Genomic DNA, 15,408 nt, shown 5'->3' with positions numbered 1-15,408 from the left:
ATACATCTGTGGCTATAAGAAATGAAAAATGAATTGTTCATGCAATACAGTTAATACTTGAGGAAATAAACGACACTTGAAAACATAAATCACACTTTCAAAATGTGCCTCAATATTGGATTTATGGTATATTACGCACGGAACATTTATGCTTTTTAACACAATTTGAAAAATAAATACATTAATTTTTACCATCGAATCGAACCAACTGTAAGCATAATAACAAATATATAGTGTATCTTTGACTATGGTGCACCTGTGATTTGTTGGGAATGTACTTTATTTACCATTATGTATCTATCCAATTCTTAAATAAATAAATAAATGTGCAAATGTAATGCTTTATAGATAAACATACATACACATATATATATAAATATAATTGCGTGTCCGAGCTTTGCGTGTTCAATCACCGAACCGGTCACATAGCTTGTGTTGGGGTTGGTCATGAAATCCCTTCTACGACCAGTCTCCTTTTTAGATAGAACACTTGTCAATGCCTTGCATCATTTTAAACACTTAGTACTGATAACTCAACCACCCAGAAAAGTGTAGGTTGTTTAACTGAGCCCCTTGATATGACGTAAGAACTTTTACAATCGGAAATATATCCAATTTAAAAAACACGCACAACAAAGCAATATTTTAATTTCATTTCATATTCCGAAGATTAAGCACGATTTACGTGTTCCTTTGAAACTTCCCATTTATTGTAAGTCAATGGAAGTTAAATATTGCTACATTATATTCAAAAGACGCATGTCTTTTTCTTATCATTACAAACCAAGACCTATGGACTGGCTACGAACCTATGGTGCACAGGAGACACATGACCGTCACAAATCGCCATCTGGGCATGGTATTACTCTGGAAAAAAGTTTGAAAGCGGAATAAATATCAAGTTAACGAAAAGACCATCTTGGTGAACGTTTTACATATCACGTCATCACGTTATGTTTGATCGGCCAATCCAATATAAAGTGCAGTATACACATATACAAGCTATTAGGATTATTCCATACGTTCCATATATATGCACTTACAATAGTTTAAAAACAACAACACAACAATATACAAGTCGAAAATTCAGTTGCAACGGCATGAGAGGAGAAATATTTTGATATGTTGTGGTCCTTTATGTGTGGTAAGGCACCATATGCTAAAAAGTTGGATACAAATCCTATGAACAAAACACAGCATACGAACACCACAAACATGCACATATGTATCAATCTTTGGTTACCAACTTAAAACGGTAAATAACAAGCATTTAGGTAGCATGAACCAATGTTTTTTTTCAAACAAAAATAAGTGATGAAAAATGCTTGCAGGAATACTATTGAATGTTTAAGTGGGCATTTTCTTTTTGTTTTAATGGATTTGTTTGGCAACAAGGTGTTGCGAACTTTACAATAATGTAATTAATTTTCTAACCAAAACTGGTACAATGACTTAAGGTGAGTACCGGCTAAAATAAGCGCTCAACCTCACACTAGCCATGAGTTATGCACGAATCATTAACGTATATATACGTATAACGTATATAACACAGTATATTTAATAATAAAATACACAATACAATCATACTAAAATATAAACACATATTCTGAAGATTGAAAACTAAAACAACGGGCCTATTTTACTCTATATAGGTAAACCACTGGTCGTTGACTGTTTTGTGGAAAACAACAATTACTATGCAAACGTTTCAAACGTTTACCATGCAAACACATCATACTTTTTTCATTTCCTGTAATGATTACCCATACAACAATCGTTATGTTAAAGACAATGTCCATCGTAATAGTTCTCTGCTTAAATTAGTTAATGCCTTTTTGCACACAAATTACGCAAACTCTATATAAAGAACCGCCCTGATAATGAATTAGTTCCTTCACGTAACGAAATATAGTACGAAACATACTATTTATTGTTTGTAACAATATTTGTAAGATGCAACACTGAAATAAAACAATGAGGGAATTAATCAGTAAGGGGTGTTTGTTGAATGTGTACATGTATATATCACTAAATATTAGTTAGTGCTCGTACAATATAAACGCAATTACAAATTGTAACAGAATTATGTTAAGCATTATGCATGTAAAGTTAAAAGGACTCACATGGTGACCGAACGTGAATTGTATAACGTTCCTCATACATTAGATATATGTTATAAAAGTACATATTAATAAAACACATATTGTTAAATTAATCAGTGATATGAAGCTTTATGTATATAATTATTATTAAATAGCAGTGTTTGTTAAGGGTATCATCATTTGAAGTTAAAAAATATCAAGCATACCGACCTTTGTAAGACATTAGACATATAATATCCAAGTGTGTGTAAAAGTTGGGATTCAAACTATGTAAATCATTATCACACTGATGTTTATTTTATGGGTTATCATTAATGAGATTGATCATAAAGAAGCGGCATAAACGTTGGGGTAATTTTACATATTTCTGTAGTTTTCCTTAAAATAACAAAAAACATTATAAGTTGGTAACTTTCATAGGATATGGAACACCTTGGAAACATTGCAACAGTTTTGATAGTTTAGTTGTTATAGTCGGTTGAACTCAGAGCACCGTAGTTTAAAAACCGAACTTTTTACTATGTTTTAGCTATTTTACTTGACATATGTGTTTGTGTTTAGCATCCAATGTTTATGGATTTTTTGTATTGCTTTTAATTACTATGATACAAACCAAATTAAAAAACAAGTGCAAAACGTGTTAAACATAACAAAACCATATATATATATATATATATATATATATATATATATATATATATATATATATATATATATAAATATATATATATATATATATATATATATATATATATATAAATATATATATATATATATATATATATATATATATATAATTATTTTATTATTATTGTTATTATTACTGTTATACAACTAAGCTTGAACAATATAAAATAATCATACCTTGTATATACTCAATAGAAACCCTCTTCATGTATGAACCATGCACGTTTCAGTTCAATTGTTCAAGTATAAGAGCCACAGCCGAAGTTTTATACGAATGTTTTTGGCTCTGGTCCAATGTGAAAACATTTTGTCATTACGTTGAAAAAGAAGTCAAATTATTGACAATTATAATTAATTCCCTCAGCTGTTGTTGATCAATCATTTATAATTCATCCAAATCTTCTGACAGTAAATACTGTTTGAAATGTTAATCTACAGCAGCCTATTAGAATGTATCAGGTAAGCTCTCCACGTGAACATAGATCAAAGACAACATATGCTTCATACTAACGGTATTACATGGAACCGATGTTTTGGCATAACGCAGATTTAGACATGTATTAATTACATGTTGTAAATCAACCGGCATGATTGGGCAACATGCTGTTAATGCACTGTGTTTCTATATATAACATCTGTGTAAGCGAACGTATTATGCACACAGTTTATTAACGTGCTTTTGCTTTCGTCTGACAGGACCACACATCAAGATTATTTCTCTGAAGAGCAAGCAATTCAATACAGAAATGCATGCGGCGAGATAATAGTGTTCATATCAATATTGAGTCACTAGACTGTTCATGATTGATTTTTTCACCGATTGAGAATACATGTATTTACCTTGAGATACTCTGTTATTTCGAGCTGGGTGTATGCAAAACGTGGTCGTGGAGATTAATATCGGTATATATATAATTGTTTTGACTTAATCATATACCGCTCGTATGTTGAAATACATTAGCTTCCAGTGTCATTAAACTGCATACAACACAGTTTTAAGTTGATTGTATTGTTTGAAGTTGATTGTATTGTGCCTTATGCCTGCACTTTGGTAACAAGTTTATCTTCTTACAGCGGACTGTCAGCGTCAATAATGTTGCGATACCGTCGACATAACGTTGATTTTAAAATGAAGAAAAGGCCAATTACAATGATAGTCAACTAATTTATCAGTCGTCTTGGTTTAATACGATCCTAAAACTGAGTTGTGTATGTCCAATGTGTGTTCTTGCCGTGTCAATGTTTGATATAGAGTAACAACGCTACATTAATAAGCATTATATTTTAAAAAGTGAATGAAGGTATGTGTTTATTGCGGTAGATTATCAACTTCAAAACATAAGCGATCAAAGAACTAATTTTCATAGGTATCGCAGCCACTAGTGAGAAAATTTATTTCTATAATCACGAATGATTAAAATCGATAATGTACCGAAAAACCAACAAATCTTTTTTTGGGGACATTGAAAAACGTTTAAATAGCACCTTTAAATGCATGAAGTATTGAAAATACGCATATGAAGCATCATTTATTGTATGTTTTAAGTACTTAATGACACTCTCGTGAAACACAAAGCAGCAAACATGTTTTCCAGCAACATCACAGGAAAATATACACGTGGGACAAAATTTACTCCTAATTTACTACTTTAGTGGAGAATCAATGTATTATATTGCATATCCAATTCTATTATATTGCATATCCAATTCTAGTCCAAACTTAAAGGGTCCTTTTCACAGATTTTGGCATACATTTGGTACGAATACTAAATTGCACCAAAACTGGTCTTACATGGAGTGGGCGGTCAATTTCAAGATTGTGGTATACAAATGAACAAGATAAACTTAACACATCAGTTACAGAAACGTTATATGGATCGTTGTGCTTTCTATTTCTACTTATCCAAATAGTTATTTCCATCTTGTATGCTTTAAATGCCTCTTTAAAATTGTAAAAGCAAATGAAAACTCGAAACAATAGCTATGCAGTTTTGGAATGTTGCAATTCAATATAATAACAATTTATTTCAACTTCAACTTCAACTTCATACTGTCTACAATCGTGCTCGATTATAACTGACAGGCGCTTGTCTGGAAAACAGCGTGTTAGTTTTTAAAAAAATATGTGCAAATGATTAGTAAGTTAAAAAGATCTACAAGAAAGCTAAAGTTAAAAACAGAAGTAGAGGGTCTAAAGCTGGTGGGAATTCAACCGACTGACATAGGTCAGTAGGTTGGGGCTGGATTGTATATAGGTTGGTAGACCGTTCCATAGCCTGATAGCCCTGGGAAAGAAGGAGTTTAGGTGGTAATTTGTTTTGGAATGTGGGATTAGGTAATTTAGGTTTCTGGTAGAAATAAGATGGTGATGATCCACGGCAACTAAATCATTTCTGATTTTGAAGAACATGACAAGAGTGGCCTGGCGTCTTCTATATTCTAGGGTTTTCCAATTTAGGGCCGAAATCATATCGGAGACACTGTTGGTGTAACCGTAGTCATTTAGTATGTAACGGGCTGCTGATCTCTGAATCATTTCAATTTTGTATGTGAGGTATTTCTGCCAGGGATCCCAGACTGTAGAACAGTATTCAACTAGGGGGCGGACATATGTTTTTTTGTAGGCAGCTTCTTTGACCTTTTTGTTGTCGGTTTTGACATTCCTTTTGATGAAGCGGAGAGTATTTTTGGCCTTTGAGTTAATGTTGTTTATGTGAGGGGCCCAATTGAGATTTTGACCTAAGGTGACTCCTAAATATTTGGACTTGTTGATCTTAGTTCCATGTTATGTAGCCTATAGGGGAATATGAGTGGTTTTCGTTTTTTATGGATTCTTAGGATCTCGCACTTGTCGGGATTAATTTCCATAGACCATTCCCGTTCCCATAACTCTAGGAGGTGCAGGTCCTGCTGTAAGCTTTCTGCGGAAGATAAGGGTTTGATGGTTAGATAAACTACAGTATCATCAGCAAAGAGGCGGGCCCGACTTTTGATGCTTTCAGGTAGGTCATTAATGTAGGCGAGGAAGAGGCAAGGGCCGAGTACCAAACCCTGGGGGACTCCGGAGAGGACTGGTAGCCTATCGGAGCTTTTACCTTCGACCAGAACTTGTTGTGACCTGTTATGGAGAAAAGAGCGGACCCAAGAGGAGACCTCATTATTAATTCCAAGATGTTTAAGTTTGTGGATTAATTTGTGGTGATCTACTTTGTCGAAGGCTTTACTGAAGTCCATTATGATGACATCAGACTGCTGACCAAGTTCTAGATTGTCAGCAATCTCCTGGGTGAAACCTATGAGTTGGGTCTCGGAGCTCCGTTTTGACCTAAAACCGTGCTGCTGGGGGCTTAATATGTTGTGGGCGTCAAAGTACTTCATAATGTTTGAGACCAGGATGTGTTCCATACGTTTGGATGCAATGCAGGTAAGGGAAATGGGCCGATAGTTACTAGCTTTGGACTTTTGACCATTTTTGTAGACAGGGGAAATAACCGCATGTCTCCAGTCATTTGGGACAATTCCTGTATCAAGTGACCTCTGGAAAATGCTTGTAAGCATCGGGGCAACTTCACTGTGCAGCTCTTTGAGTAGCCTTGGGGAGATTTCATCTGGGCCTGATGCTTTATTGGGATTTAGGCCAGTTAGGAGTTTATCAATTCCTTGGACAGTTATGTTAATTGGGGGCATCAATGGGTGGGAGAGATTAGGTATTGCACTCTTAGCAAGTTGTTTGAGACTAAGAGGCTGGGGGCGGGAGAAGACGGATTCAAAATAGTGAATTAGTATGTTGGCCTTTGTGGTTGGATCAGAGTGGATTTAACCGTTACTGTTTAGTGGGGCTACTCCTGAGTTTTTATTTTTGTTTGATTTGATGAAGGACTAAAACTTTTTCTTTTGGCCTGGGTTGGAACTATCAGTGAAGATAAATGTGTCTAAGTAGGACCAATACGAGTTCCTTATTTGCTTTTGTATTTGTGCTTTAAGGGATTTGAATTGTGTGACTTTGTGGGGGTTTGGAGTTTTTGACCTTTTTAGCTTTGAGTAAAGTTTATCTCTTTTACGTATGAGTTTGACTATGGCATGCGAGATCCATGGAAGATCCACACGTGACTTGCTTAACCTAGATGGGAAGTATTTTTCGGTGAGTCTATTTATTTCGGCCTTGAGACTGTTCCAAGAGGTATTTAGATCAGTGTGGTCCAACTGGTCAAATTTAACTGAAAACAATTTAAGCTCGTTTTTGAAACCAGACCAGTCAGCCTTGTTATATGGTCTGACCTTTCTCTTTGCTTGAATGGGGCGGCCTCTTTTAATAATAAGTTCATGGAAGACAATGTCATGATCAGATGATCATAGGCTTGGAAGGGTTTGGATGTTATGCACGACGGCAGGGGAGTTTGTAAGGAAGAGATCTAGGATATTTTTATTTCTAGTGGGAATTTTGACCATTTGTTCAAGATTGAAGTAAGTGAGATTTTCGGAGAAGTGTTCATACAATTCTTTGAATTTACAGGACGGGATGGGTGACTCTGTTTGCCATTGCATGTCTGGCATATTGAAGTCTCCGAAGATCCAGATGAAAATATTCTTGGGGAATTTAGCAATGGATAACCAATGTTCTTGGAGTGATTGTGCGTCATTTGCATGGGGCTTATAATATGAAGACACATAGATATCTTTTAGACCTGTAATAGATATCTTTGACCAGGTGATGTTACATTGAGTGGTAAGATTGGGTTATTCTTGGCTCAGTAACCTGTTGCTTACGGCTATGAGGACGCCTCCTCCTTTGGTTGACTGCCTGTCATCTCTACAAATTTGGTAATTAAGACTGCTGGGGAATATTTCTGAAGTATGAATTTCGTGTTTTAATCAGGTCTCTGTTAGGCAAATGATATCAGGTTTAGTTTGGTGGATGACCTGGTGGAGTTTTGGAATTTTATTCCTAACAGATCTGCAGTTGATATTTAGGACTGTAAGGCGTTCACTTTGGGTCAATTTTTTCGGTCGTTGACCTTTTGACTTATGGGAGGGTTTGGGGGTTGATGTGGCCTTGGGTGGCATTTTTAGGGATGAAGTTTCAATAAGTGGTTTGGTTGGTGTGTTTGGATGTAGGGGTGACTCCTTTTCATTCATGGTTTCTAGGGTGCTGTAGGTGTTGTTACTTAGGGAGTTAAATGAGTCGGACAATGAGGACGAGTAAATTAAGATACCACAGCATAAACAATGCCAAGTGAAACTGGAGTTTGACAATTGTTCATTTGTTCTATCGCCTATACCTTGACAGTCAATGCGCAACCAGGACTCACATGAATCACAGAGGATACCTTTAGCGTCCCATGTAACCTCCTTGCTACAACTTCCGCAAGGATATTTAGGACCTGGATTTAGTTCAATATCTGAAGTTTGGGTTGCCAGGAGGCAGTGGATAAATATTAATCCTTGATTACGCGGTTGCTGGTAGTTAGATCTAATTACCGGGCCTGCACACAACCTTTGTGGGGCAGGAAAATTGAGAGGTTATTTGAGTACGATGAAGGTTTGGTACGAATACTAAATTGCACCAAAACTGGTCTTACATGGAGTGGGCGGTCAATTTCTTTGTTACCAAAGAGGTTTGACACCTGTATGATAAGGAACAGAAACGTACCTGGTGTTTGCAAGTTCATTTTCTTTTCTGAAAGTGTAAACAAATAATTACCGGAAGTTGCGTGAAAAACAATGCCGAACTATTGAACTTTCTGCCGAACTATTGAACTTTCTACCACCAGTTTTCAAAACGAAAAGTACGTGATGAAAACACAACACTCCAGTTGTTGGAGAGAGATTGAGTATGTCAATGGGTTATTCTTACCACAGGTGGAAGTAACGTACCCAGGATAGTATTGTTCATATATATATTTTTTAGGAGCCCAATATATTCAAATTAATGTATAAAATCATGTTTAATGAGAAAAAATTGACAAAGAGCCATGAAAAAAAAACCACCCTCTGATATTGGAATCATAACAAGGTCATTAACTAGACTTTATTATAGACCTGTCTTCGCGGGCCGCAAAAATGTCAAAAATAGCTTTAATCCAAAGCATCCCTTGATCCTACTATGGGCATTTGGACAACCTTTCAAAAAAAGTTAACTTCAAAAATATCTGTCCAGCCGTTAACTCACAGTCGGTCGAAAACCGAGCAATATTTCGAGTCCGTTTGTCAACACGAATAAATCTTCTACAGATTTTCAAACAATATTTTTTAGTTTTTGCCCCTTAATCGATAGCTCCCGTCCTATTCCTTTGAAACAACGAAGCGTGTCAAATAATGCATGCATATGCAACCACTTACCCCTAAAAACTTATTCCAATACAATCAGAATGAAAAGTAATTTCCATTTATTCACATTTATTAAAACATCGTTGTTGTTGTTGATTGGATATTTATGTGCCTGGCTCTGTCAGTGTAATTCACTGCTAAGCCGGGTTCAAGAGCGATGGCTTCTTTCGTTTTCAAGTAAATCAAATTTAGAGTTAAAACAGTTGTTGCAAAGAAAATATAACATTTTGGAATTAGTTTTTAGGGGTAAGTGGTTGCATATGCATGCATTATTTGACACGCTTCGTTGTTTCAAAGGAATAGGACGCGAGATATCGATTAAGGGGCAAAAACTCAAAAATATTGTTTGAAAGTCTGTAGAAGATTTATTCGGGTTGACAAACGGACTCGAAATATTGCTCGTTTTTTGACCGACTGTGAGTTAACGGCTGGACAGATATTTTTGAAGTTAACATTTTTTGAAAGGTTGTCCAATTGCCCATAGGAGGATCAATGGATGCTTTTGATTAAAGCTACTTTTGACATTTTTGCGGCCAGCGAAGACAGGTCTATGATAAATTTTAGTTAATGACCTTGTTATGATTCCAATATCAGAGGGTGGGGATTTTTTTGTCATGGCTCTTTGTCATTTTTTTCTCATTAAACATGATTTTATATATTTATTTGAATATATTGGGCTCCAAAAAAAAAAAATACTATCCAGGGTACGTTACTTCCACCTGTGATTCTTACCACCTGTAACGAAAGTATGACAGATCTGTCAAGATAAGATGAGAAATTGTTAAAATGTGACGAGCTAGAAAAAAACGTGACACTGTATCCGACGCATGCGCAATTATTTATCTATTATTACCTTGCGAGTGCATACTAATATAAGACAATCATTTGTCCTACTTAAGTAATTTAAGCAACGCTATTAAACCGGGCATTTTGCATGTGCGTTAAGTGTGTTCCATTCCATTTAATCGGAAAATATCGTCTCTAATTAACCTTTGCTGACTGCATAGGCTAATATGGAACGATTAACCCGGTTTTCCCAGAGCGAATCTCATATGTGTTACTATCCGTCACATAACGTACATACAAGCAGGATTAAGCTCACACCAATAAAGCCACTAAACAATCGCGTATGTTTATGTATATAGAATATAATGCATATATGTTGTTATAAGAAATTGTAACAGTTTAGGATATTTGTACAGTCGAATCGAACGAGAGACGCAGATACGTGGTTGTGGATTAGATAGTTTTCGAATACGCTCTAAGAGCTAAGATGGGATATGGAAATATAACATACACGGTATAAAAAAGTATGCCCTTTTATTTTATTATATTTACAACGTTGTATTCACACACTTAATTAACAAGCCCTTGTTTATCATCTTGGTATTAATTGAACTAATGGCTGTATTTCTCTTCCGACGCATATTTGGAAGCACTCAAAAAGGTATTGCACAGCCCTCACAAGCCCGACATATAATATTCCTGCAGTTGACTGAAAATAACGCAATGGAATTAAGATATGAAGTATGCATAATCCAGTGTAACATATGCACGATACCATGTATGCATTGCAGCAAACTCAATAACTTTCCATTTAAATAAAGGCCATTTGATTTCATACAAAGTAAAGAAGTGTTAGGGCAAAATTGATTTATTTTGGCTTGATATGGACTTTCATACATCCGCAAATCTTTTTTGTACACACTACGGTGCCGTCGCGACACCTACACAAATTGCATTGTTCGTCACTTTTCAGTTTTGCATCGTCAAAAAATACATAGAGCGACCTGCCGACAGCGACTTTAATATGGTCATTATCCTCAAAAGTACATAGTCCCTTTGCGAGTATCTATTAAATGCTATGTACGCTTCCTTTCTTGAAGTTCACGCCACAATAGACAACATAAAATGTATTACGAACATATTAACAAACACGATTATGCTTCGAAAATAGTTTTGCCAGAAGGATCTTATTAATACACACTGCTATATTGGTCAATGTAATGCCCTTGGGATTGCATCAACTGATCACTGTATTATCGTTGATGATTTGTATGGTAAAATTAATACTAAAAATGTTTATCAGGCGGCCATTTTGAAAATATATAGAACCCTGGGTAACTTTGGATTTGTAGGATTGCTATGCAGCGCCAACGCCGTCATCATAATTCGGTAACTCGAACATGTGTCCGGTTTTTCTGAAACAAGTAAGTATGGCCTCAGCCAATCCATTGCCAACGATAGGTGGACAGATCACATTAATGGCGGACATAATGGCTTATTTACATACCAACAAGTAATGTTAAATACATCAACCGATCATTTTATTTTTTAATTTATATCCACTTATTAAATAATACATTTCTACTTAATCCAGAATCGTGACCAGACTGTATGTAATCTAAAGGCATTTAACACTCAACTGGTCAATATGGTAAGCATATTAATGAGCTGAAATGAAATATGGGACGCATTACCATTACATGGCCATATGTTATCATTTGATTAAATTATCCCTTTATTTCAACACATACCGTCGCCATATTGAGTAAACCGGTGGTATCATATCATAATTGATTATTGTTAGTTGAAATTTAATCCACTTCTCAGTAGGCTCCACAATGACACGGTCTTATTTAAAAGAATATTGTCGAGTGTTTTTGTTTCAGACTATGCACGCCTTGTATCAATTTGAAGATGTTAATGATTGCGGAAGTTGAAATTAATATTATGTGATGTAATTTCTAAAACCAATGCTATTCGCCAAAGCATGCACAATCAGCAAACAGGATTTTAGGAGTTCGTTAAAATTACACTATTTCAATAGAAGCACCCAAAACATATTTCTTTTTAACCCAGCCCTCAATGATACCTATAAACATTGGTTTTGCAACGCATGGCATTGAAAGCAGAAGGATTATTGAAACGTGAGTATGTTTCTTGAATAGAACCATTTCTCGGTGTTTTGGGGGATATCTTAGAATCGCTCCAACAGTGGGGGTAGAACCCGTTACTTCCCGACAGCTATGAAGACAATGGCTTAAATGCCAGAAGGGACATGAACTCTTTAAATAGGCACTTCTTTCGAATGGATATAATTATACACAAGGGATGGATTGCGATCTTAACAATATGCCTATCTTATTCAAAGTGTAAAAACAATTTTCAAACTTTACGGCATGCATATAGCTAATATACTATAATAGTCTTGCGTCAACTAATCCATGGCCGGGTACATTGCACGGATATGACAGACATACGGTTTAAAAGCTAGTGTTGTATTATATTAAATATATATTATATTAAATGCATGCAATATTCGTTTCCTTGTCAACGCACCGGAATGAGTTTTACTCGATCTACATGTAGTATCTCGGTTATATCACATATGTGGTTACAACAATAACTAAGTTTTTAGAACTAGTTATGCTGTCATTGGTAAAAACATATATTATAACACGCACATGTCTCATCTCTGCCAAAGTAGATACTCTTTTAAAACACATAATAATTCATTAAATCATACATTTAATCAGCATCTTGCAATTTTCTCTTACCAAAATATACATGCAGAATATATAGCATTTTACTACATGTGCCGTTTTGTTTACGATTTTCCATTTGCTCTCACCGATATTAACAAGGGCAGCAGTCGACTTCGTTGGGTATTGTTGCCCAGAACAATGTTATCTGGGTTGTTTTCCTTAGATTTCTTAAAAGTTTAATTATATGCTTCTTTTATGACGTATACTATGAACTAATTCCCGATTTGCATTTTCGAAGCAACATGTCTCACTGGTCAATAGGAATAAAACAACCTGAATATTGTCGTAGGTTATTTGAGGTTGAATTAATCATGACTTGACTGTTGTTATTGTATACATATACATTTATTAAAATAAAAGTTTGATATTTGAGCATCGGGTTTGACATTAAAATTGTATAATTATAACTAAATAGATTAGTGGACAAGGACTGTGGATAAGCACGTCTTTTTTAATTCATCGAGTTTAGGATAATTGATATATCCCTATGCTATATGTTATAAGAATCGTAAGACCTGTCAGGAATGATCTTGAGCAGACTACTGTGTACCATCGCTGACGACATGTTTTCGACTCTATATAGAGAGCATGATCCCTATTTTCGTTACAAATTCGTGTGTTATCGCAAACGGGCGATACGATACAGAAATTGCTGCGACGAGAGAATGTATGTTTAATATTAATATATATTTTTAACGTTTTTCCTGGTGCCAGAGTACATCCAGTAATTTAAATCAATCGCAAACTGCCGTACACAATTAAATAACAAGACATCTTTATTTTTGCAAGCATTGTACTGCCATTTATCCGACGAGTTAAAGCAGACCTGCCAATTTTCGCATTATGGTTCAAGCGCGTATACAATCTAGACAACCAGAATCACAAGGAAATAGTAATGCAAATGCCTTATCGCCTTGGTTTGTGAACACACATTTGACTTTACCTTAATTTCGAAAATAAAGGAAGTGCATTTTATGTGCATGAATTTGTATACATATAGGGCTATTTTGATTGTGTAATGTATTTAAATCTTTTTACAAATGTTTACAAAAGTGAATAGTTATTGACATACAATCATTTATAAAATCGCGGTAATTCCATGGCTATAAAAGAAACAATTGCATCAAATCCGTGTTTTTAAAAAACTCGTCTTCTATACGAAATAATGGCAATATACACTGACATTTGATGAAAGAAGACGACAGAGAGGAGTTCTGCGAGTAAAACTGTTTGCGCCAACAAAATAATCCAGGGGATGCATGCTAAACCATCCTATACTATTATTTGATTTTGTTATTATTATTGTGATTATTATTATTATTATTAAACAACTAAGCTTGACAAATATATAATAATTATACCGTACATATGCTCAATAGAAACCCTTTTCATGAACCATACACGTTTCAGCTCAATTTGTCTAGTATTAGTACCACAGCCGCGGTTTTATACGAATGCTTTTGGCTCTGGTCCAAACATATTGTCATTACGTTGGACCCATTACGTGTGTATCTTGTTAGACTCGATTATAAGCGCTAAAGCCATATGACCTAATCCAGTCTGTATGTGTGTTACGTGTTGGTGAAACAATTCATTCATACAAAAGATTAAATTCAAACATTCGTCAGCGCATATTTAAGTAAATTTACAAAAAAGTGTATAATTTTGATAATATAACGGCTCATTGATAGTACACATTTAATACACACTTTCGTCAGCGTATTTATGTCAACTTGCAATATGCTTTGATCATTGTCAATGTTATTTTTCAAAATAATTATCATTATATGTCGATGTTTGCTTTAGTCGACTTCAAGAAGTACAATTACTGACAATTATAATTAGTTCCCTCAGCTGTTGTTGATAAATCATTTACAATTCATCCAAAACTTCTGACAGTTAATACTGTTTGAAATGTTAACAGCCTATTAGAATATATCTCGTAATTGCTCCACGTGAACATAGATCAAAGACAACATATGCTTCATACTAACGGTATTACTTTGAACCAATGTTTCGCAATACCGCGGATTTAGAAATGTATTACCTGTTGTAAATCAACCGAAATGATTGGGCAACATGATGTAAATGCACTTTGTATCTATAAATAACACGTGTGTTATTGTTGTTACAAATAAATCAACAACGAAGAATGCATTGTGCACATAGTTAGTTTAAACATATTTATTTAAGCTCGATTGCATCGAAAGCCTAAGGCTTATTTAAACGCTCTCGAGTCCGATTCCTGGGCCTAGAACCAGTACTTAGTGTCTTTGGGGGAGATCTAAAGAAAGCTCCCACAGTGGGGATCGAACCTGTGATCTCCCGGTCGTTAGGCGGACACCATATCCATTACACCACGGCGACCTTTTTGCACATAGTTGATTAAACGTACGTATGCTTTCGTCGGACAGGACAACCTATCAAGATTCTTTTTCTGTAGAGCAAGCAATGATATACAGAAATAATAGCGTTCATATCAATATTGAGTCACTTGGCTGATAATGATTGATTTATACCACCAATTGTGAATAAATTTATTAACATTGAGATACTGTGTTATTTTCGCTTGGTGTTTGCATAACGGGGTCGTGGAGATTCATTATTCGGTAGATATCATTGTTATGACTTAATCATATACCGCTCGTGTGTTGAAATACATTTACTTTTAGTGTTATAAAACTGTATACAACACAATTTTAAGTTGATTGTATTGTTTGAAGTAGATTGAAGAGAGCCTTATG

This window comes from Dreissena polymorpha, chromosome 7 (genome assembly GCF_020536995.1).
Source record: "Dreissena polymorpha isolate Duluth1 chromosome 7, UMN_Dpol_1.0, whole genome shotgun sequence".
Taxonomy (NCBI): domain Eukaryota; kingdom Metazoa; phylum Mollusca; class Bivalvia; order Myida; family Dreissenidae; genus Dreissena; species Dreissena polymorpha.
The sequence above is the reverse complement of the archived record's forward strand: the minus strand, read 5'-3'. Positions refer to the sequence as shown.